Here is a 25,710-nt window from a genome sequence, read left to right on the forward strand (position 1 = left end):
CGGCTCTGTTCAATATCTTCATCAACGACTTAGATGTTGGCATAGAAAGCACGCTTATTAAGTTTGCAGATACCACCAAACTGGGAGGGACTGCAACTGCTTTGGAGGACAGGGTCAAAATTCAAAATGATCTGGACAAATTGGAGAAATGGTCTGAGGTAAACCAGATGAAGTTCAATAAAGATAAATGCAAAGTGCTCCACTTAGGAAGGAACAATCAGTTTCACACACACAGAATGGGAAGAGACTGTCTAGGAAGGAGTATGGCAGAAAGAGATCTAGGGGTCATAGTGGACCACAAGCTAAATATGAGTCAACAGTGTGATACTGTTGCAAAAAAAAGCAAATGTGATTCTGGGATGCATTAACAGGTGTGTTGTAAACAAGACACGAGAAGTCATTCTTCCGCTCTACTCTGCACTGGTTAGGCCTCAACTGGAGTATTGTGTCCAGTTCTGGGCACCGCGTTTCAAGAAAGATGTGGAGAAATTGGAGAGGGTCCAGAGAAGAGCAACAAGAATGATTAAAGGTCTTGAGAACATGACCTACGAAGGAAGGCTGAAAGAATTGGTTTTATTTAGTTTGGAAAACAGAAGATTGAGAGGGGACATGATAGCATTTTCCAGGTATCTAAAAGGGTGTTATCAGGAGGAGGGAGAAAACTTGTTCACCTTAGCCTCTAATGATAGAACAAGAAGCAATGGGCTTAAACTGCAGCAAGGGAGATTTAAGTTGGACATTAGGGAAAAGTTCCTAATTGTCAGGGTAGTTAAACACTGGAATAAATTGCGTAGGGAGGTTGTGGAATCTCCATCTCTGGAGATATTTGAGAGTAGGTTAGATAAATGTCTATCAGGGATGGTCTCGATAGTATTTGGTCCTGCCATGAGGGCAGGCGACTGGACTCGATGACCTCTTGAGGTCCCTTCCAGTCCCCGAGTCTATGAATCTATGAATCATAGCTCTATGGTTAAGAATGCAACCAGCATTCTAATATAAAGACAGATTTTCAAAACTGCTTAGAAGCAGCCATTGAGGTCAGTTCTGTCGAGCTGCTGGGGATTGCTGACCTCTTTTGAAAATCAGGCCGCATATTAGGTGCTTAACTTTTGGTGCTGTTACATGGTAAGTACTTTGGAAAATCTGGCCCATTGGCCCTGTTCATGCAAATACTAACCCGCTCTCTAGCTTTGTCACCACAAATGATTGATAGGGTTAAGGAGAAAACAAACATACTGCTTGGCGATCTTATTGTACCTGTTACATAAGGAAAACAGTGACAAGGTTTTACAACTTCTAGTTTCACTCTTCCATGTAAATCAATGCACCTCCCACTCCTTCCTACACAAGTTATGCAACCAACTACTGGTAACAGTGCTTTCTGTGCAAACCAAAGCTCTGTGAAATCATAATGTCTGCAGACTAAAGTAACCTCATTTAATTAACTAATAATGGATTCTTCTGTTTTGTACAGTAACGCTGGACTTGTTAAAGGTAACACACAATACTCCAGTGGTAGGCAACCTATGCGGAAGGTGGCACACAAACTGATTTTCAGTGGCACTCACACTGCCTGGGTCCTGACCATGGGTCCAGGAAACTCTGCATTTTAATTTAATTTTAAATGTATCTTCTTAAACATTTTAAAAGCCTTATTTACTTTACATACAACAATATTTTAGTTACATATTATAGACATAGAAAGAAACCTTCTAAAAACGTTAAAATGTATTACTCACACGCAAAACCTTAAATCAGAGTGAATAAATGAAGACTCATCATTCACGTAGCACAAAAGGCCCAGATTACAGCAATAAATCATAGAATCATAGGACTGGAAGGGACCTCAAGTGGTCATCTAATCCAGTCCCCTTTCATAGCAGGACTAAGTATTACCTACACCATCTGTGACAGGTGTTTGTCCAACCTGCTCTTAAAAATCTCCCTAGGCAATTTATTGCAGTGCTTAACCACCCCGACAGGAAGTTTTTCCTAATGTTCAGCCTAACCCTCCCTTGCTGCAATTTAAGTCCATGCTTTTTGTCCTATCCTCAGAGGTTAAGAACAACAATTTTTCTCCCTCCTCCATGTAACAACCTTTTATGTACGGAAACTGTTATCACCGTGTCCCCTCTCAGTCTTCTCTTTTCCAGACAAAACAAACCCAATTTTTCAATCTTCCCTCATAGGTCATGTTTTCTAGACCTTTAATCATTTTTGTTGCTCTTCTCTGGGCTTTCTCCAATTTGTCCACATCTTTCATTAAGTGTGGCACCCAGAATGGATACAATACTCCAGTTGAGGCCTTATCAGTGCAGAGTGGAGCGGAAGAATACTTCTCGTTCTTACTTACCACACTCCTGTTAATACATCTCAGAATGATGTTCCCCTTTTTTTTTTTTTTTTTGCAACAGCGTCACACTGACTGTGATATTTAACTTGTGATCCACTATAATCCCCAGATCCCTTTCTGCAGTATTCCTTCTTAGGCAGTCATTTCCATTTTGTAAGTGTGCAACTGATTGTGCTTTCCTAAGTGGAGTATTTGCATTTGTCCTTATGAATTTCATCCTATTTCCTTCAGACCATGTCTCCAGTTTGGGGCGGGATCAGTTGAATGGATACCGATCCTCCCAAAGCATTTGCAACCCTCCCCCCCCATGGTATCATCCACAAACTTTAGAAGTGTACTCTGTAAGCCATTATCTAAATCAGTGAGAGATATTGAACAAATTGGACCCCTGTTGAGGTCAACTCTCCATTGGCATAAAAACAAGTAGTTGTGGCCCTGTGCCAGCTGCCTCTACCTCCACCACGCTAGAGGAGAAAGAAGGTATGATGGTGGACCAGAGCTATGCCAATCTCCATTGACATGACTTCGGGTAAATCAATACGACAAGCTTTCCGCAGTTAAAGCATGTGGAGATGCCCACCCATCCCCATTGTCCACAGTCAAAGGGTCAACTGAGTTTATCTTAGAGCAAATAGATCTCGAGCTGGTGAGTCCATCGGGGGGGGGTGAGTATGTACTAGCTGAGCATAGCTTGCGCTCCAGCCACTCATTTGCGGTTTGGTGGTAGCAAATGCTGGTATCACAGGCTGAAGCCTAGAAGTCCTCCATTGCCATTCCCATAATTTCTTTTACTTGTATTTCTGGGCCTTGTACATACAAACTTGCCACTTGCCCTCTCTGTCATGTTATGAAGCAAAGAACCTGGGGATATGCCTCCGATCTCATAGTGCCAAACATGGATACCAGGAGCACCAATCTGGATGCAGGTAAACAGGGTTTGGCATGTGACCAACCCTGCAATGTGAACTCTAAAGGGGTCTTGCCTGTTCACACCCACGGGCACACAACTCAGGACTTGGGTATGCACAGCACATAGACATAGGCTTATTACAGGCATCTGCTTTCTGATGCAGAGGATATGGGCTAAACAGCACAGACTCAGGGACCCATAATCAACCCACACATTCCCACTCTTCTGAGTGGAGCTCAGACTCAGAGAAGAACCCTCCATTTTTCAACCATAGACAATTATTTGCTTGCCCAGCTCTAATAAAGACCCCAAACTTTTTTTATAAAAACCTTTTCCATTGGACATCTGCTTTGTCTTTCTGTACCTAGAGTTTTCTTTCCTGAAGTTGACAAGCAGTTTAAAGACACTGCCTGCCTGCCTCTCCAGAACCTGACTTATACCCCATGTTGGGAGAACATCTTTCAAATCTTCACAGGCACCACCCCTGTGTCCTTTGATAGATAATAAAAATTTTTAAAGCACATATGCTGTCACTCTGCATGTCAAGGGTACTCCAAGTACCAAATGATATTGCAATTGCCATGGCAAACTATTCAGTTAGTGAAAAAATAAACAGTTGACTCATCTATTTACATGTTAAACCAAACTTCTTTGGCATAATGTGTTATATTTCTCTATTATATGAAGGCTATGCAATATACATTAGAGCCAGCAACCATGATGTATACCTTAAATTAGGTGATGTATCATTTTGGAAAGTGTATATTTAAAGCAAGTTATTTAGCTGCTATTCAACTGTTGTTCAATATTATGCACAATTAAGCTGAATTAATTTAATTAGACTCCCAACTGACTAGGCTTTCCATTGGTTGAGATTTTTGCAAGAACCATTTCTATGTGCCAGAAAACATTAACCTTTTCATGTAACAGTTGGACCCTTAAAACAAAGTCCCACTAGAACCCTATCAAATACAGCACAGACTAACCACTGTCACCTGAAAGGTCAGAAATTTCCACCGTCTTTTAAAATGAGTTATTAGAAAAGGGTTTTTTGTTTTGTTACTCATGCAAAACTCTGTTCTGTTTCTTTCCTTCATTTTTACTTTCTGAGCCTTGAATTATTAATTGCACATACAATACAGCCTGAGTACATCACAAACATTGTGCATTTTAGACCCACATTTAACTCCATACCACACTAAATGGGATTCTCTCAAAAGGTAAGGTAAGGTTCTCATATAGGACCAAATTCAGTGTTCTTTAGTGAGTCTTTTCCTCTATTAAGGACAGCAGAGTTTGACCCTGTGCAGTTATTGCTCTAAGATTTTTGGAGCAAAGAGGTTAGAACAGAAAAATATTATTAGAGAAGATGAAATTGCTTGATGTTTTGCCTGCATACAGTCTGTGGGTCAAATTCTTCCCTCTGATACATGTGCAGAGCTTTGGCTTCCTCGACCATGGGATGCTATTCGAGGAAGGACTGCTAGGCACAGATGGCGTTCACCTTTCGAGGAGGGGAAAGGCCTTATTTGCGCACAGACTGGCTAACCTAGTAAGGAGGGCTTTAAACTAGGTTCGATGGGGACAGGTGAGCAAAGCCAACAGGTAAGTGGGGAACAAGACCTGGGAGATGGGTTGGAAACAGTAGGGAGCACGGGCTATAATGGCAGAGAGAAAGGAGGGTCAGGGCAAAACTGGGAGGCAAGATCAAACCAGTATCTTAGATGCCTATATGCAAATGCAAGAAGTATGGGTAATAAGCACAAAGAACTGGAAGTGCTAATAAATACAACTATGATATTGTTGGCATTACTGAAACTTGGTGGGATAATACACACAACTGGAATGTTGGTGTGGATGGGTATAGTTTGCTCAGGAAGGATAGACAGGGGAAAAAGGGAGGAGGTGTTGCCTATATATTAAAAATGTACACACTTGGACTGAGGTAGAGATGGACATAGGAGATGGGAGTGTTGAGAGTCTCTGGGTTAGGCTAAAAGGGTAAAAACACGGGATGTCGTGGTGGGAGTCTACTACAGGCCACCTAATCAGGTGGAAGAGGTGGATGAGGCTTTTTTCAAACAACTAACAAAATCATCCAAAGCCCAAGATTTGGTAGTGATGGGGGACTTCAACTATCCAGATATATGTTGGGAAAATAACACCGCGGGGCACAGACTATCCAATAAGTTCCTGGACTGCATTGCAGACAACTTTTTATTTCAGAAAGTTGAAAAAGCTACTAGGGAGGAAACTGTTCTAGATTTGATTTTAACAAATAGGGAGGAACTCGTTGAGAATTTGGAAGTAGAAGGAAGCTTGGGTGAAAGTGATCATGAAATCATAGAGTTTACAATTCTAAGGAACGGTAGAAGGGAATACAGCAAAATAGAGACAATGGATTTCAGGAAGGTGGATTTTGGTAAGCTCAGAGAGCTGATGGGTAAGGTCCCAAGGGAATCAAGACTGAGGGGAAAAACAACTCAGGAGAGTTGGCAGTTTTTCAAAGGGACGCTATTAAGGGCCCAAAAGCAAGCTATTCCGATGAGCAGGAAAGATAGAAAATGTGGCAAAAGACCACGTTGGCTTACCCACGAGATCTTGCATGACCTACAAAATAAAAAGGCGTCATATAAAAAATGGAAACTAGGTCAGATTACAAAGGACGAATATAGGCAAATAACACAGGAATGCAGAGGCAAGATTAGAAAGGCAAAGGCACAAAATGAGCTCAAACTAGCTATGGGAATAAAGGGAAACAAGACTTTTTATCAATACATTAGAAGCAAGAGGAAGACCAAGGACAGGGTAGGCCCACTGCTCAGTGAGGAGGGGGAAACAGTAACAGGAGACTTGGAAATGGCAGAGATGCTTAATGACTTCTTCGTTTCGGTCTTCACTGAGAAGTCTGAAGGAATGTCTAATATAGTGAATGCTTACGGGAAGAAGATAAAATGAAAAAAGAGCAAGTTAAAAATCACTTAGAAAAGTTAGATGCCTGCAAGTCACCAAGGCCTGATGAAATGCATCCTAGAATACTCAAGGAGTTAATAGAGGAGGTATCTGAGCCTCTAGCTATTATCTTTGGGAAATCATGGGAGATGGGGGAGATTCCAGAAGACTGGAAGGGGGCAAATATAGTGCCCATCTATAAAAAGGGAAATAAAAACAACCCAGGAAACTACAGACCAGTTAGTTTAACTTCTGTGCCAGGGAAGATAATGGAGCAGATAATTAAAGAAATCATCTGCAAACCCTTGGAAGGTGGTAAGGTGATAGGGAATAGCCAGCATGGATTTGTAAAGAACAAATCGTGTCAAACTAATCTGATAGCATTCTTTGATAGGATAACGAGCCTTGTGGATAAGGGACAAGCGGTGGATATGATATACCTCGACTTTAGTAAGGCATTTGATACGGTCTCGCATGATATTCTTATAGACAAACTAGGAAAGTACAAATTAGATGGGGCTACTATAAGGTGGGTGCATAACTGGATGGATAACCGTACTCAGAGAGTAGTTATTAATGGCTCCCAATCCTGCTTGAAAGGTATAACAAGTGGGGTTCGGTAGGGGTCTGTTTTGGGACCGGCTCTGTTCAATATCTTCATCAACGATTTAGATGTTAGCATAGAAAGTACGCTTATTAAGTTTGCGGACGATACCAAACTGAGAGGGATTGCAACTGCTTTGGAGGACAGGGTCAAAATTCAAAACGATCTGGACAAATTGGAGAAATGGTCTGAGGTAAACAGGATGAAGTTTAATAAAGATAAATGCAAAGTGCTCCACTTAGGAAGGAACAATCAGTTTCACACATACAGAATGGGAGGAGACTGTCTAGGAAGGAGTATGGCAGAAAGAGATCTAGGGGTCATAGTGGACCACAAGCTTAATATGAGTCAACAGTGTGATACTGTTGCAAAAAAAGCAAATGTGATTCTGGGATGCATTAACAGGTGTGTTGTAAACAAGACACGAGAAGTCATTCTTCCGCTTTACTCTGCGCTGGTTAGGCCTCAACTGGAGTATTGTGTCCAGTTCTGGGCACCGCATTTCAAGAAAGATGTGGAGAAACTGAAGAGGGTCCAGAGAAGAGCAACGAGAATGATTAAAGGTCTTGAGAACATGACCTATGAAGGAAGGCTGAAGGAATTGGGTTTGTTTAGTTTGGAAAAGAGAAGACTGAGAGGGGACATGATAGCAGTTTTCAGGTATCTAAAAGGGTGTCATCAGAGGAGGGAGAAAACTTGTTCACCTTAGCCTCCAATGATAGAACAAGAAGCAATGGGCTTAAACTGCAGCAAGGGAGATTTAGGTTGGACATTAGGAAAAAGTTCCTAACTGTCAGGGTAGTTAAACACTGGAATAAATTGCCTAGGGAAGTTGTGGAATCTCCATCTCTGGAGATATTTAAGAGTAGGTTAGATAAATGTCTATTAGGGATGGTCTAGACAGTATTTGGTCCTGCCATGAGAGCAGGGGACTGGATTCGATGACCTCTCGAGGTCCCTTCCAGTCCTAGAGTCTATGAGTCTGTGAGCTGCCGCTGATTTAGCCCTACTTAGGTTAAACAGCACCTTACTCCATGGCTGGTACCATTGAAGTCAGTGGCACCACTTGTGGAATATTACTCAAGCTTCATCAGGTCACCAGAATCTGGCTCTTAATTAGGAAATGCCTCTCTCCACGTGAGAGGGTAGAATTTGGGAGTAAGTAAAGACTTTAGGAATTGACCCAAGCGAAGAGGTGGTATGAGCTAATAGAGAAGGGGTGCTTGAGTGGGCGTCTGGAGTCTTGGGTTTTGTTCCTAGGTCTGCCACTGCTGTGTGACCCTGGACATTCCACATCACCTCTCTGTGCCTCCAGTTCCTTTCCCAAACTTTGTCTGTCTTTGCTGACAATGTATTTGCAGGGGGAGGGGCCAAGGACTACCTCTCAGTCTGCATTTAACAATTTCGACTGGGGCCCTGATCTCGTTTGGGACCTCTACGCCCTGCTCTAACACTAATCACATTAATAACGCCATTCTAAGTATCCTGCACAATGATGTTTTCAATGACCTTCGCTTTAGGTTTTGGTTACACCGTACTGTGTACATTTAGGCCGTTGGATTTTCTCGTATTTCTGTAACAATCCAGAAAAACTTAGCAGCCAGAAGACCGAGAGATATGAAAACGCTAGAAGGTGATGTGCTGCTTAGTTTCCATCCGCAAGGAAATGGTTTTATAAATTCCTCACAGGCATCATCCACTATTTTAGTAAATGGAGGAACACAGTGAACATCACAATAATCTTACCAACAAACTCCTTTGGTGAAAGGGTAGGTAGAGCTTAATCAAAATGATTTTTTTTGGAGGTATTGCAGTCAGATATCTTTTAGAAAGGGCTTAGCAGCTTTTTTAAATACATGCCTGTGCTGAATTCTGGATTGTTAAAGCTTTTGAACTGTTAGAGATCCTAATGTAGAGAGGGACTTCAAATATATTTTTGCACGATTTTTCTACATAAGAAGTTACATTTGTATTTAATTTGCAATCCCATGGAGGATTCTAGTGTCTAGCAAGCAGTGATTTTATTAGATTTATTCCCATGTACTATACATTGAATTGTTCTAAACTGTTCAGTGTTTGATTAAATTTAATTATGGAGGAAATAATAAAATAATGATGGCATGGTATTCCTTGTGATTATTCCAGGACTGTAAGCATGTTTCTTTTTGTTCTGATCCCTTTTGTTTAGATGCTAGGGCAAAAATCCAGAGAATTACCAGGATTTGGATCAGGACCAGAGCTAGTATTTTTAGCGCCCTAGGCGCACAGCCATTTCGCCGCCTCACACGCTGGTCCCGCGGCTCCGGTGGACCTGCCACAGTCATGCCTGCGGAGGGTCCGCTGGTCTGCAGCTCCGGTGGAGCTGCCGCAGCCATGCCTGAGGGAGATCCACCAGAGCCGTGGGAGCAGCAGACCGTCTGCAGGGATGCCTGCGGCAGTTCCACTGGAGCCGCGGGACCAAGGGACCCTCCTCAGGCATGACTGCGGGAGGTCCACTGGAGCCGCCTGCCGCCCCCCCCTGGCAAAATGCCGCCCCCCAATATTGCTGGCACCCTAGGCGATTCCCTAGGCTGCCTAAATGGAAGCACCGGCCCTGATTTGGATAGGCAAGATTTTAAAACAGTACTAACTTTCTGGTGACTGTCTTTATGATTAACCTTGTTGGTAATATTTTTGTCTGTACAAGTGTCCTAAGTACATTCATTTGAATAGCCATCATAGTCATACTTGCCTATATAACCAAATAAAACAAAGCAAATGAATAGTATAATTATATATGACTTCACTGTAATTATTCCTCATTTATACCAGTGTAAGAGAGATCAGCATCAGGTTCAACTTCTCTAAAGGCTTGCCTACACAGGCACATCCAGGAAAATTCATTCAAATTCACTAAATCTGTGAATTTGAAGGGGATTAGTTAAACCACATTAAATTCCTGTGCAGATGCTACTACTCAGAATTAAAGTGGCTTTAATTCCGTTTAGTTTAATTCACTTTGTAAGTAAATCAAACTAAGCCAAACTAAGGCCACTTTAATTCTGAATAACAGCATCCACACAATAGTTTAATGAGGTAACCAATCCACTTCAAATTAACACCTTTAGTTAATTTAGATTAATTTTCCTGGATGTCCCCATGTAGATAAGCCTTATCTTCAGAAGCATTCCATGCATACTAAGGACTCCATTATGTCATCCTTAGGCTAAGGCGAATCTTACTGTGTGAGTAACTTCACTGAAGTCAGTAGGACTCTCACTTCCTTAAAGTTATGCTTAGCTGAATCAGGGCCTTACATGATAAGGTAAGTGGTGCCAAAAATAGCTTTGCATTTACAGGACTTAATGTAGCTATGTGCTAATGGTCTCCAGGTCCTGAAGTCATAATAAAAACAAGAAGAGACCGCTGGCAAACTCCTCTGGAAATATGAGAAGGGTGTCCAAAGGCTTATTATTTATTTACACCCCTAAACTAAATAATCCCCTCTACCACTTTTACCCACAACCTCAAACACATAGTTTTACAGTAACATCATATCTTCACTAATGTTTTGGAAACATATATCTTTTGAAGTTTGCAATTCACTTAGTTCCAGCTGCGGGTTTGTAAATCACTCCACCGTCTAAGAATTCAAAAGCTTCTTAAAACTGTTTTCATTCGCATCAGGTAGCAAGGTTTTCATTCACATCAAGTCACCAATTTAAAAAAAAAAATCAAGCCCAAGTATAATAGATACATATTCTTGCCCATTATTAGTGTAAATATTTGGAGAGGGGAGTGAGAGGTAGTATGCTTTTCAAAAGCCAAAATATAAGTACCACTGTCAATTAAAAAAGCTTCTGTTTTCAGTAGCTATGGGGAAAGAGCGCTACTTCTAATGGCTTCCCCAGTGAAACTTTCAAGCAAATATTACCAGACATGCCTATTTGTGCTAAAATTTAATACTGGACCTGATCAGACAAGACTTTACCCAAATCTTGTCCAAAACTCAAATAGACTCTTTTGCCTAACATACTAGGGGAAGTGTGGCCCAGCAGAATGTCCATCTTCAGTAGTCCACACATCAAAGAAGTTGAGATACTGTGAACAAGGTCTGGGTAAGTGTCCAAACTCTTAGATGCTTAACCAATCCAAGGGCCAGATTGTGGCCCAAAATGTGCCCCTTTGCACTGGTGCAGTGTGCAAAGGGGCCAGAAAGCTGGATCAGGGAATACTGGCATGGGGAAATACCTTGGTGATATAAGCTCACGGAGATGACTCGATGCCATCCCCTTACCAAAAGGCACATGTTGATGAGACAGCTTAGGCGAGTGAGTGTGGATAGAGTGTCTTCTGCTTCAGCAATCTCTAGCTGGTGTACAACCCCCTTGGGGGACCACTGCAGCTCGTACAGTTTACAGGCTGCTCTAATTTGTACCCCAGCACCACTCCAGATCCCTGTAGCCAGGCTTCCTCAGTCACATTGGAGGCAAGGGGCTAAACCCAAATTCTCACTCCCGAGAGTGTCGTCTTCTTAGGGTATGTCTTCACTACCGGCCGGATTGGCGGGAGCAATGATTCAGCAGGGACGATTATTGCGTCTAGTCTAGATGCCATAAAGTGATCCCCAAGCACTCTCCTGTCGACTCCCTGTACTCCAGCTCGGCGAGAGGTGAAGGCAGAGTCGACGGGGAGCAGCGCAGTCGACCTACTGCAGTGAAGACACCACGGTAAATCGATCTAAGTACGTCAACTTCAGCTACGTTATTCACGTAGCTGAAGTTGCGTTATTCACGTAGCTGAAGTTCCTCCTCCGTTTAGTGTAGACCAGGCCTTAGCAACTGATCACCAGTTCTGTGATACTGCTACATGTGCTCTCTTGCCGCAGACTTGTCATCAGCTTATTGATACTAATTTCCAAAAAAATTCAGTTCTGTAGTTGTCTTGCTTTGCCCTTCATCTTTCCTTTGTAATTCCATATTAGAATTCATGCTGTCTGCAATCTACACCAGACAATTTAAAAGGAGTAATCTTTCAAAATTATGGTGCTGTTATGTGAATAGGATATGTTGCATGTAAACTATTCTTCAATCTGACAAGAAGCCTGGTTGTTGGCTGTCTAAAGGGAAGATTCAGTTAGCTCAGGTCAAATCTATTAATTTATAAAGTAATTCTGGCAAACAGATTATTGCTGATTGGACTATCCTGGACTAATCAAGTGAAGCTAAACATTCCCATATCTCAGATTATCTCAAATTTAAGGGACACAGTTGGTTTAACTTCACAGTATTTAATGGAATATTTCATATTTACGCCTCTGGAGATCAGACGCTATGTTCCCTGTTCTGCCACAGATTTCCTGTGTGACCTTGGACAAGTAATTTCAAGTCAGTTTCTGTGAGTGGGTATCTCCGGATGAGGTCCCTAATTTCCAATGCTCTATCTAACTAGATATAAGGGTCTGTCTACACTTCAGTAAACACCTGCGGACTGCAACATGTCAACTGACAGATTCATGCGACTTGGGTTGTGGGGATGTCTAACTGAGGTGTAGACATTTGGACACAGGCTGGAGCCCAGCATCTGGAACCTGGGACAAGGACTATCTTTTTTGTATCTAGCACAACGGGGCCCTGATCCTTGACTGGAGTTCCTAGGAACTAACATAATGTAAATAATAATAACAAGTGTTTTAGGGGACTAATAATACTTGCCTGTTGCCACCACCCTCTGTGTGAGGAGCCCCTCAACACCTTCAAATGGAAAATTATACAGAAAAGCAAAGTGTTATATTTCAGATTTTCTAGAGTTAAAGCTGTGACAGCTATGACAATATCCTGGACAATCTTTCTGGAATTAAGTTGAACCATACGGAATTAAATTTTAGGAGTACCTTTTATATGAAAAATGCAAATTTTATGTACTATTGTGGGGTTGTATAGAACTTCTTTAGCAGACATTAGAATAATTCAATCTCTTGGAAGAATTAGGAATTTCAAAGGACTTTGGAAACAATATATGTGAAGTAGATTTCCTAGGAAATACGTGGGATGAGAGACATTGCAGATCACCCACCTCAGAGTCCATCCTTTTGAAGTTGCTTCTTGAACAGAAAACCATTGTTCTAGCTGATCACCTATTCAAGGTCTCTTCAAAGACCTAAACTAGATAAATGAATGACTCACAATCATGAGTGTTCTTGTTCTAAGGAAAGAGTATTATGAACTGGAAGACACAGGAAAGGTCCTGTGTGGGTTTTTGAAGGATTTATCACTTGTTAGAGTTGGGGTGATCTCTGGTAAGCTTATTAGCATGGTGGTAGGTTATTTTATTGTTTTAATATGGTTTCTGTCATGCTTTACTTTAATAATAAAATGTGCTTGAACATGAGATCTAAGAAAGGCCATAATGGGTCAGACTAAAGGTCTATCTAGCTCAGGGTATTGGCTACATTGGAATTTCAAAGTGCTGCCCCGGCAGCGCTGCGGGAGAGCTGCTGCAGCAGCGCTTTGAAGTGTGAGTGTAGTCGAAGCGGCAGCGCTGGGAGACAGCTGTCCCAGTGCTGCATGTAAACCACATCCCTTACAGGTGTAACGTGCAGCGCTGGGAACTGCGCTCCCAGACGCTGCCGCCCTGATTACACTGACGCTTTACAGCGTTGTATCTTGCAGCACTCAGGGGGGTGTTTTTTTCACACCCGCTGAGCGCGAAAGTTGCAGCGCTGTAAAGTGTGAGTGTAGCCATGGCCCTAGTAGCCTCTCTTATGTCAGTGGTGCTTCAGAGGGAACAAACAGAACAGGTAATCATCAAGTATACATCCCCTGTTGCCATTCCCATGTTCTGAAGAACAGAGACTAGAGCACCATCCCTGCCTATCCTGGCTAATAGCCATTGATGGACCTGTCCTCCATGAATTTATCTAGCTCTTTTTGAACCTGTTATAGTCTTGGGCTTCAAACATCTTCTGGCAAAGAGTTCCATGGCTTGATTGTGCATTGTGTGAAGAAATACTTCCTTTTGTTTGTTTTAAACTTGCTGCCTATTAATTCATTTGGTGACCCCTAGTTTCTTGTGTTATGAGAAGGAGTAAATAACACTTCCTTATTTACTTTCTCCACACCAGTCATGATTTTATAGACCCCATCATATCCCCCCAATCATCTCTTTTCCAAGCTGAAAAGTCCCAGCCTATTACTCTCTCCTCATATGGAAGCTATACCATATCCCTAATCACTTTTGTTGCCTTTTCTGAACCTTTTCCAATTCCAATATATCTTTTTCGAGATGGGATGACCACATCTGCATGCAGTATTCAAGATGTGGGCGTACCATGGATTTAAACAGATGCAATATGATATTTTCTGTCCTATTATCTATCCCTTTCTTAATGATTCCCAGCACTCTGTTCGCTGTTTTGACTGCTGCTGCACATTGAGTAGATGTTTCAGAGAACTGTCCACAATGACTCCAAGATCTCTCTCCTGATGACAACAGCTAATTCAGTCCTCATCATTTATATTCATAGTTGGGATTATGTTTTCAATGTGCATTAATTTGCATTTATCAACATTGAATTCATTTGCTATTTATTGCCCAGTTACCCAGCTAGAAAGAGCTGTGTGGTAACTTACAAATGTTGCCAATTGCTCTGTTAGTCTCTGAAGAGAAAGCAACAGAAGACTGCTTAGGGAGCCTGCCTTTTATTGGGGATATCACAGTAGGGTCAGGGGACTGTACAGCAATACTTCAGTCAGAAGGGAGAGAGATGCATGCCTCTACCCAAAAGAGACAATGGCTAGGGAGCCAGAAGCCTAGAGTAGATGCTCTTGCTTGGCCCACAGAAGTTGCCCTGAACTGTGACAAAAACTACAGGATTATTTAGCGCCCTCACATAGCTAACAAGCAGCATACATAAGATCAGTGCTGTAAACCAGAGTGGCTTTTTTAAACTCAAAACATTCAACAAACCAGCTGCCTCTTTGGGATGAAAGACACTGTTATAAATGAAAGACACCGTTGTTGTTGTGTTGTTAGGTTTTTGATTAGCAGCATTTACCTGTAGCACTTCTTACAGAGGAAACTGCTGTAGATATCCAACTGATTTCCAGGTAATAGCATCAGTTATAGTGAGGAGGACTTAATGTTCCACTTTTCTTTTTATCTATTCTATTTCACATCATGAAACAATGACTTAAGAAAATATTCTTAAAGCCATGAATGCAAAGATTTCAAAAGCACTGACTGAATTCCTCCTTGGGTAAATCACTGGGTTCAGTAGAATTATACCAGAGATAAATTTAGGCTGATATTGGCAGTTCTGCTAAGTTAAGAGATACAAGCTGAAGGGGGTGTTATTGAAGAGATATAGCCCACAAGCCAGCCTAAAGTTAAAATAAAATAGGGGTTAAAAATACAATAATGTATTTTAACAAAAGTTTAACTTCATTTGTTAGCACAGACAAGTTTGGCTACATCACAGTACCAATGTACAAGCTATGGATAGAAATCATGGAGGATGAAATCTTGGGGACCATTGAAAGCTTACAATGGAGGGAACCACCAGGATCCAGAGGGACCATGTAAACACTGTGACAATAGAACAGAGTTCTGCGGTGGTGCACTCCATGGGATTGTGTAAGCTATTGGAAATCCACTAGGTTTGGTCCCTGTAGGGAGGGCAGCAGGCCGGATGCTACTGTAGACGACAGGCTGCAGTGTGGTATCAGCTGTCTCATACCTTGTCTCTGGGCTGCTGGAAAGGGGAGAAGTATGTATTCCACTGCTTCCCCTCAAAGTTGTTCATTTGGGCTTTGCACAGAGGACCAGAATTTCATACCCCGATTTCCCTGTATGAGACATGGGAAGAGTAGGATTAAACACTTAATGTCTTGAAACACTTCATTTAAATAATTTATAATTTTTCATTTTGTAAAATGTCTTTAAACATCTACGGCCCAGACTCCTTCCTTATTCAGGCTGTCTAGGGGAACCTGCCAGTGGTGCACAGACAGAGTAATGGCTTTCACCTAACTCCATCTCTCTGTGGCCAGCATAGGGCTTGTGGCTGGCTATCCTCTTCTGTAATGATCCCTGGTTGTTGGAACAGTTCCCACTGGCAGCTGAGCTAAATTGGAGCAGCCTTCAGACTGCTCTGACTTTGCTGTGGGATTGACCTGGTGAAGAGCCAGTCAGGAAAGCCACTTGTGCACACCTATCGCCTTGGTTGCATAGTGCACTACTTGGCCAGAGCAAAGATCTGGGCCAAAAACCATTAAATGAAAGTGTATTTTTCTGGCTTTGAGTCCCTATGTATTAGCATCCCAAACTCCCACTCTTTTACAATCCTGCGAGTGTATTAGCGATATGAAAATAATGTGAAAGGTAAGCCATTAGGGGCTGCTGTCTGTGTCAAAAGAGACCTTTTTTGATGTGAGATGATTTCTGAAGTAAAGCTTTCTACAAGGCATAACTGCATAATTAACAGAGGGTGGTTAGATGCCCGGAAATCTCTAATCCCCAGATAACCATGTCCCTTTTAGATGATTTGGTTGATATGACTTGTGGCAACTTTTCCAACTCCCCTAATATTATAGTAGTTCCTTTCAGGAGATATTAGCTTTCCTCTCCAAAGCCATATGTCACAATACGTCGTTCACACAAACTCTATAACTTTACACAGACCACTGCAGACTTAATTCTTTTTCAATGTAAAAAACCAGATAGCCAGTGTCATAGCGATGACCTGTTTTCTCTACCCTTCAAAACATTGTTGTACATTCAATCTTGTTAAAAATGTATAGGCATCAGTGCATTTTAATCACTGCAGTTTTCAAAAATCTTCTAGTAACTAGACCAGTGGTTCTCAAACTTTTGTACTGCTGACATCTTTCACATAAGAAGCCTCTCAGTCTGATCCCAACCCCAATAAATTAAGAACACTTTTTTATATAGTTAACACTATTATAAATGCTGGAGGGAAAGCGGGGTTTGGGGTGACAGCTCGCGACCCCCCATGTAATAACCTCGCAACCCCCTGAGGGGTCCTAACCCCTAGTTTGAGAACCCCTGAACGAGACCCTTAAAATCTTCTTTCCCGTATTTAAATGTCAAACAAAGATGTGATTTTATTTTGTTGATCAGTTTTTGTTGACCAGATTCTAAGGTATCTAATTGTTTGATGCATTTAATCTGTATGAGTTTATCTCTGCAATACTTGTTTCTTTCATAGGGTTCTATAATTGGCTAATGGATTTGTTTATCTGAGTGTCTGGCTGTTAGGATGAATGCGTAGTGTTGCTGTCTTTCTCTGGTGATGTATTACTCACACAGAGCTAGCAGGAAGGAAAGAGTCGGAGACCCATTAAGTTTATTTTAGTCTTTTAAAGCTCTAACTTAAAATATTTTTAAAGGACACATTTATTTTGTGAGTAAGAGGAGAGAGCAACTCCTAACATACATAACATAAGCTGATATAAATGTCTTGCCAATATGGAGCAAGTGAAAATACTGAATGCTCAATAGAATTAAAATCTTGGGTCAGCCATTTGCAGATTTGAAGTGTGAGTGTTTTCCCTGCACTAAAATCACAGACAGCCAAATATGAAAATGTTGGTCACAAGCAGATGGCTTATGATTTTATATTTCCAGCAGTGGATTTGCTAACTTACCTTGGTTTTGCTTTGTAAAAGCTAAACAAACTGAAATTATTCTGCCTTTTGTCTGTCTGTCCTAACTGTTATCACAATGAAGTCAATCAGCATGAATTTATGCCCACAAGTGAAGTTCCCAGGCAAAGTGAACGCAAGCAACATGAATAATGTTATCGCTCATAACTGAAGCACTAAGTCAAGTTCATTGTGTATAGTTTAGTTATAACTGCAGAGAAACCACAGTAAGAATAAGAAATTCTCACAGTAGTTAAATGGTTTTGATGACATTCAAACTATAGTCAGACCCATTAGAATCAAACTTGTATTTCTGGTTTACCTCCCATTTCAAGAGAATGACTGACTGTAAACTAAGTGTTAAGTGTTACTTGAGCACTTAGTCCCTCACGAGAATGAAATACATTCAATATTGCGGCAAATAGGAGAGAATCGTGTAGAAAATAGATTAAAAGATTTGTCATTTGTCCCAGTCTATCCCTGAAGTGGTGCTATCCACTGGTTCAGCAGCACATTGCCAACTGCTGAAGAAAGAGCCAATGAATTCTCCATTCTTCCAGGAAAACTAGGCCGTGTGTGCAGAGGGCAAAGAGGCACATGCTACAATTCAGAGGCCGGATTCTCCACTGCCTTTGTAGCCCATTGACACTTGTGCAAAGTGGCTGTCAAAATTTCCTGTCACTGTCGAGGGCAAGCTGTATTTCCCCCTCGTTGCCTACCAAGAGCACCCACACTGGCATCCTGGCCCATAGTAATACATAACCTTTGCATTTAATACAGTAGACCCCAAAGCAAACAATAATTCAATAACTTTTTTCAAGAATATAGCAGGTAATTGCCATGTGTCACAGCTCCTATTCTGATTTAACAGCATTTTACACCCACTGTGCTCTCACTGTGCACAGGTATAAATGACACTTTGCAGGGGATAATAATAATAATTAATAACACCTAGCTGTTATATAGCAGAATCAGACCCTGCAAACAGAATTTTCCTTTGGTTAGATGTTCAACTCATTCCATACCTTATCTGCAGTTTGCATAAACTAGCAATAGAACCTGACCATACCCATCTTTAATTTTTCATGTGAAATGAAAAGCACCAGCCTGAAAGCCCTGGAGACCTGTTCTATATTTAGAACACTCGTGGGGATTGATCAGTCAATAATTGCCCTGTTCTGTTCATTCCCTCTGAAGCACCTGGAAGACAGAAGACTAGGCTAGATAGACCATTGGTATGACCCACTATGGACATTCTTATGCTCTTAACGGCTATACCATCAGCAATGTCTGTGTGCCTGTTTTTAGGGTGTTTTACTGCCATCTATCACCGTAGTATCTCAGCACTTTTCATTTAAAACCTATCAGCAGTAATGGAGTCTCTGGATCTTCTCCCTTTGGGAGGATAAAAGCTCTCCTTGGGGTATGTTTTGTGCATTTGTTGGAATTGTATGGGATTGTTTGTTCATTTTGGTTTCTAGGGAGAGGAAGGGGACAAATAAAAGAGTGTTAGTATTGTGTCATTCTTATCAGTGTTCATCATTGGATAGGATGACAACTTATAGGGTGAGGAAGTCTTATAGGATGAGCAGATTTTTAAAGATGTTTAAGTGCCTGAAATCAATAAGAGCTAGGAACTTTTGCAAATTTCACTAGGCATGTCTCTACAGCTCTAAGTATGTAAATACCTTTACAAATCCGTCGGGCCTCAGGGCTATTAATTCCCTGCCCTCTGTGCTGAGACAGACAGCATGCTGCTAACTGTGTTATGAACACTAGGGCCCAGCTCCTCGGTTGGTATAAATTGACATAGCTCCATCAGTTATACTGATTTACACCTGTTAAGGATCCGTCACTGGGAACTGGATTGACATCATCAGCTGATTGCACATAAACCTCTTTGCAACATGAGATTAGAACCAACCTGTAATGTGAGCATTCCAACCTTGGCTAGAGGAGACCCAGTGAGTTAGAGTAGTTGGCCTTTTCAATGTCTAACTTATTTGGCTGCATGAATCCTCTCTTGTAACTACAGCTGGATGAATAGTGAGAAATATCATTTACAAACATTTCAGAAGCTTCTATATAGAAATTTGCTTCAAATATATTTGAATCCTTTTTATGTGTTTTCATGACCCTCCCCACCAGGTCTGATCCCATTTTGATGCTCTACAGAAATCACCCTAATCTTCTTCTTCTGAAGATCTGACAGGTGTGAATGTGAGTATATGAATGAGTGAAAGAGAACTTGCCAGATGAAATTGACTAAACAGGTTTAAAAAAAGAAAATTCCAAATGGAAAGTCTCAAAGGATGCAGTCAAGTTGAGTTAAGCAGACGGAGACAAGGGAGTAAGTGGATATAAAATTCTCCATCTAATTTTACGTGAAAAGATGTAGAACAATTTGTATTGGTTCAGAATTGGATAGGAAGGCACAGGATGGGTTGACATAATCTTATTCCCCAGAGTGGGAAACTAGCCTGACTTCAGGATTTTGGACTCCTTGAAATTCAGAGCTTATGGAATTTAAAAGATCATAAAAAAGGGATTGTCAGCAGTTTAGAACCGAAGTTGATTAAGACGTGAATTATCATTTCAGTAGAGTCCTGGTGAAAGAAAAAAAATGAATTCTGGTAGTGTTTTAGAGATTGTAACAGGATGACTAACAGACAAAGGAAATGGAGGAGGAAAACTATATTGATCAAGAAGAGAGAAAAGGTGGGTGAGGTCATATATTTATTGGCTTCTGCTGGTGAGAGGGACAAGTGTTTGAGCTACACAAAGCTCTTCTTTAGGTCATTATCATAAGAGCGACACCAAGATTTTTGTCTTGACAGAAAAATTAGTTTGAGTTATAGTTGTAGTTACCGTTATAGTTATAGTCGGAGACACGGAGAAAAGACTTTTCATCTGGGAAAAGTACTTCAGTTTGTGACACAGTTCTGACAAAGCTAAAAGATGAAGTATGTGGATAGAAAAATTAGAGCACAAGGAGCTCTAGAGTTAGGCAGTGTCTGCACAGAAGTGATAGCCATGACAGATGCTAGCAAAGGGAGAGTACAGTAAAGAAGAGAGAGATAGAAGAGGAAAGGGAAATGGAGACCTTCAGGGTTCGAGGCTATAGATGAATGGGTGAGGGTAATGATGTAAGAACGCTTGGCTACACTACAGAGTTGCAGCGCTGGTGAGGGGGTTACGGCGCTGCAACTTAGGATGTGTACACACTTGCACAGCACGGCCAGTGCTGCAACTCCCTGGTTGCAGTGCTGGCTGTACACCCGGTCGAGCCTCAGGTGTAGAGGATCCAGCGCTGGTGATCCAACGCTGGTCAGCAAGTGTAGACACCCACCAGCGTTTTTATTGACCTCCGTGGCATAAGTAGGTATCCCAGCATACCTTAGAAGCCTCTCTGGTAATCATGCAAACTCCACTGTCCTGGGCTCACCTGACCCCTCCTTTAAATGCCCCGGGAATTTTAAAAATCCCCTTCCTGTTTGCTCAGCCAGGTGTGGAGTGCAATTAATCAATCAATCAATCAGCGACCATGCCTCCACGCACCAAACGAGCCCCAGCATGGACCAATGCAGAGCTGCAGGACCTCATAAGTGTTTGGGGAGAGGAGGCTGTGCAAGCACAGCTGCGCTCCAGAAGGAGAAATTATGATACCTATGGGCAGATATCGCAGTCCTTGATGAGAAGGGGCCATGAACGGGACGCGTTGCAGTGCAGGGTCAAAATAAAAGAGCTGAGGAGTGCTTACTGCAAAGCTCATGAGGGAAATCGCCACTCAGGAACTGCCCCCACAACCTGCCGTTTTTAGCAGGAGCTGGATGCCATACTTGGGCGTGACCCCACTGCCAATCCGAGGACCACGATGGAGAGTTCACAGCAGGGAGAAGTGGAGGAGGGTGTAGAGGAAGGCGACAGTGAGGCTACTGGCATGGAGGGAGACACCCCGGAGTCCCAGTACACATGCAGCCAGGAGCTCTTCTCAAGCCAGGAGGAGGCTAGCCAGTCGCAGCAGCAGGAAGTTGATGGTGAGGAAGAAACTGAGGATCGTGCTCGGGGTAAACAGATTTTTATGTTTTGGGAGAGGAGGGTTTGGGTTATGGCTGCCTGCATGCATGCCTAAATGTGGAATAGCCCATTGATTTGCTCTATCACGTCTCTGTAATCTGCCTCGGTAATCTCTTGAAAAGTTGCAGCCAGAGCGTTTGCAATTTGCTTTCTCAAGTTGATCGGGAGAGCCACCGTGGTCCCTGTCCCGGTCAGGCTAACTCGTCCGATCCGCTGTGCAGCGAGGGGTGGGGGAACCATGGCTGCACACAGGCAAGTTGCATAGGGGCCAGGGCGGTATCCACATTGCTGTAGAAGACCCTCCCTCTCTTCCCAGGTAACACGCAGCAGTGATATGTCTGGAAGTAGGAAACCCTGTTGAGAATTTAGGGATACTTGAGTTCAGGGCGCCAGGTTCGCGTTTCCCCAGCCCATTGCACTCTGTTGTTTACCCCCCCCCAGCAGGCATCCAGCACCGCAGTGCGCTCCGGTGTTCCCCACCCCCCTCCCAGCACGTAGCTAGCCCCGCAGTGTTCTCCGGTGTTATGCACCCCCCCCCCAGCAGGCATCCAGCACCGCGGTGCGCTCCGGTATTCCCCACCCCCCTCCCAGCACGTAGCTAGCCCCGTGGTGTGCTCTGGTGTTATGCACCCCCCTCCCAGCAGGCATCCAGCACCGCGGTGTGCTCCGGTGTTCTCCAGCCCCCTCCCAGCACGTAGCTAGCCCCGCGGTGCGCTCTGGTGTTATGCACCCCCCTCCCAGCACGTAGCTAGCCCCGCGGTGTGCTCCGGTGTTATGCACCCCCCTCCAAGCAGGCATCCAGCACCGCAGTGCGTTCCCCCTCCCCCCACCAGGACGGCGTGAACGCGTACCAAAGCCCAACTCCCCCGCCCCAGCAGCTCGCCACCTTCCTGTTCACTACTGTCACCTGTTCAGGACACCAGCTACCTCCTGTACCCATTGCAGATAAACCCCAGTGACCCATTGGTCAATTCCCACTCCCAAGGAGAACTCGGGGGGAAAACCACTCACCCCATTGCTCGCCATGACTTTAGCTTCCCTGCCCTCTCTGTGTTATGTGAGGTATGTGAGAAGGATGCCACCAAAAGTCTAAAAAGTCCTTCACTGTGTGATAATAAACAATGTAGCCTCTGTGTATTACATGGTTCTATCTCTCTTTTTTCTAGTGACCTTGACTAATGCAGCCGGATCACCGGCCTCACATAGATTGCAGAACTTGAGACGAAATCCCAGAAAATCAAAAGAGGAATTGATCAAATCAGTTATGAGTCACTACAACAGAGAAAGTAGGAAGACACAGGAATGGAGAGGAGAAAATGTATGAATGGAGACAGAGTGTACATGAATGGAGGCAAACAGAAAGCAGGAGAAAGGAATTGTCTGCCAAAAAAGCCACAAGCAGATGATAAGCCTCCTGGCTCACCAAACTGAGTCTTTCGAGTCTCTCGTAGCCATGCAGAAAAATAGTACCGTTGTAACCCACAGCCCTCCCAAAGCCCTCTTTCTTGTTCCCCAGTATTTCCACAAAACAACTTTCTCCAGCAGCCAGTTTCTTATTACCCCCAGCTGCCCCCAACACCTGTACGATCACCTACCAGCCCTGATAACTATAATTCTTACCCTGTTCACTCCAACCCCATTACCCTGCAGCATAGTAATCCTGAAATGCAGCAGACATTGAATAGTGATCAAAATAGGACATATTCAAACCTGTGAATGTACAGTCCACCACCCCAACCCCTTGCCTTTTATGTACTGTATGTTGAATAAAGGATTTTTTTTCTTTTTCACTACGTTATATTATTGCTGGAAGTGGTAAATATTGTACCTCAAGGTACAGCAAAGCACATCAAATGCACCAAACATTACTGTTGGCTCTCAGTGTCAAATTGCTCCCTTAAAGCATCCCTAATCCTTGAAGCCCTTTCCTGGGCCTCCCTATTAGCCCTGCTCTCTGGCTGAGCAAACTCATCCTCTAGGCGTTGAACCTCGGAGGTCCATTCCTCACTGAATCTTTCACCCTTCCCTTCACAAATATTATGGAGGATACAGCACGTGGATATAACAGCGGAGATGCTGCTTTCCCCCAAATCTAGCTTCCCATAAAGACACCTCCAGCGAGCTTTCAAAGGGCCAAAAGCACACTCCACAGTCATTCTGCACCGGCTCAGCCTGTAGTTGAACCGGTCCTTGCTCCTGTCAAGCTTCCCTGTATACGGTTTCATGAGCCATGGCATTAAGGGGTAAGCGGGGTCTCCAAGGATCACAGTGGGCATTTCGACGTCCCCTACTGTGATCTTGCGGTCTGGGAAAAAAGTCCCGGCCCTCAGCCTCCTGAACAGGGAACTGTTCCGAAAGATGAGTGCATCGTGCACCTTTGCAGGCCATCATGAGTAAATGTCAGTGAAACGCCCACGGTGATCCACAAGCGCTTGCAGAACCACGGAGAAATACCCCTTGCGATTAACATACTCTGATGCCAGGTGGGGTGGTGACAGAATAGGAATATGCGTCCCATCTATTGCCCCTCCACAGTTAGGGAAACCCATTTCTGCAAAGCCATCTACAATGTCCTGCACGTTCCCAAGAGTCACAGTTCTTCTTAGCAGGGTGCGATTAATGGCTGTGCAAACTTGCATCAGCACCATTCCAACGGTAGACTTTCCCACTCCAAACTGGTTCGCCACCGATCGGAAGCAGTCTGGAGTTGCCAGCTTCCAGATTTCAATAGCCACCCGCTTCTCCACTGGCAGGGCAGCTCTCAATCTCGTGTCCCTGCGCCGCAGGGTAGGGGCGAGCTCAGCACACAGTGCCATGAAAGTGGCTTTTCTCATCCGAAAGTTCTGCAGCCATTGCTCGTCATCCCAAGATTGCAGGACGATGTGATCCCACCACTGAGTGCTGGTTTCCCGAGCCCAAAGGCGCCTTTCCACGGTGCTGAGCACATCTGTTGCTGCCACAAGCAACTGAGTGTCTTGAGCGTCAGGCGTTTCAATATCATCGTCTGACTCCTCACTGTCACTTTGCAGCTGAAGGAATAGCTCCACTGCCATGCGTGATGTGCTGGCAACATTCATCAGCAAGGTCCTCAGCAGCTCAGGCTCCATTTATAACAAAAACCGCAGAAATCGCACTGCAGAATCACAGTGCCGCCAAACTGCTCGGAATGTGTAGCAAAGCACCACGGGGCGTTGGAACAGGAAGCGGAAAGACCCGCACACTTCCTTCCCCTTCCCACAAGCCACAGCGCCAAAATGGGACGAGGTGCTCTGTGGGATAGCTGCCCACAATGCACCACTCCCAACAGTGCTGCAAGTGCTGTAAATGTGGCCACACTGCAGGGCTGGTTGCTGTAAGTGTGGCCACTCTGCAGCGCTGGCCCTACACAGCTGTACTAACACAGCTGTAACTACCAGCGCTGCAAAACCGTAAGTATAGCCATACCCAGATAGAAGAGGAAAGGGAAATGGAGACCTTCAGGGTTCGAGGCTATAGATGAACGGGTGAGGTAAAGATGTAAGAACGCTATCAGCAATTTTAAAAAGGGATAGATAGAATTCAGCGCAGAAGAGGAAATTGACTGTGATACTAGCTTCTTTCTCAAGGCTATCAAAAATAGAGGGACTATTGAAATATTTCATTGTTTTCCTCAATTGTTAACTGTACTTTTTTTGGCATAAGGACTATGTTATCTTATGCATTTATGCAGTACTTAGCACAATGAGGCATGGAGTCTTTGTGGTTTACTGCAGTACAAATAAAAACAATAACTAGGGGCCTGCCAGTTTTCAGTCAGTGTGTAAGGACTCCAGGATATGGTCCTACAGAAAAAGAAAAGAAAGTGTAAAGAGATACTGGTATTTTTTCAATGGTATCACCGTCTCCTCATCTTGATAATTAATGATATATTAAATGAATTGTGTGAAAATCCCTGACTACATACCACACAATGTGTACTCCAGTATTGACATGGTTCATTATGTTTGTCAAGGTTCCTTTCCCACTCTGAACTTTAGGGTACAAATGTGGGGACCTGCATGGACACTTCTAAGCTTAGTTACTAGCATAGATCTGGTAACTCTGCCACCATCCAGAAATTTCAGTGTCTGGAGCACTTCCTGTCCCCCCAAAACTCTCTCCTCCCTGGGTAGCCTTGATGGACTTCACCAAT

The sequence above is a fragment of the Gopherus evgoodei genome, chromosome 3 (genome assembly GCF_007399415.2).
Source record: "Gopherus evgoodei ecotype Sinaloan lineage chromosome 3, rGopEvg1_v1.p, whole genome shotgun sequence".
In the NCBI taxonomy this organism is placed as follows: Eukaryota; Metazoa; Chordata; order Testudines; family Testudinidae; genus Gopherus; species Gopherus evgoodei.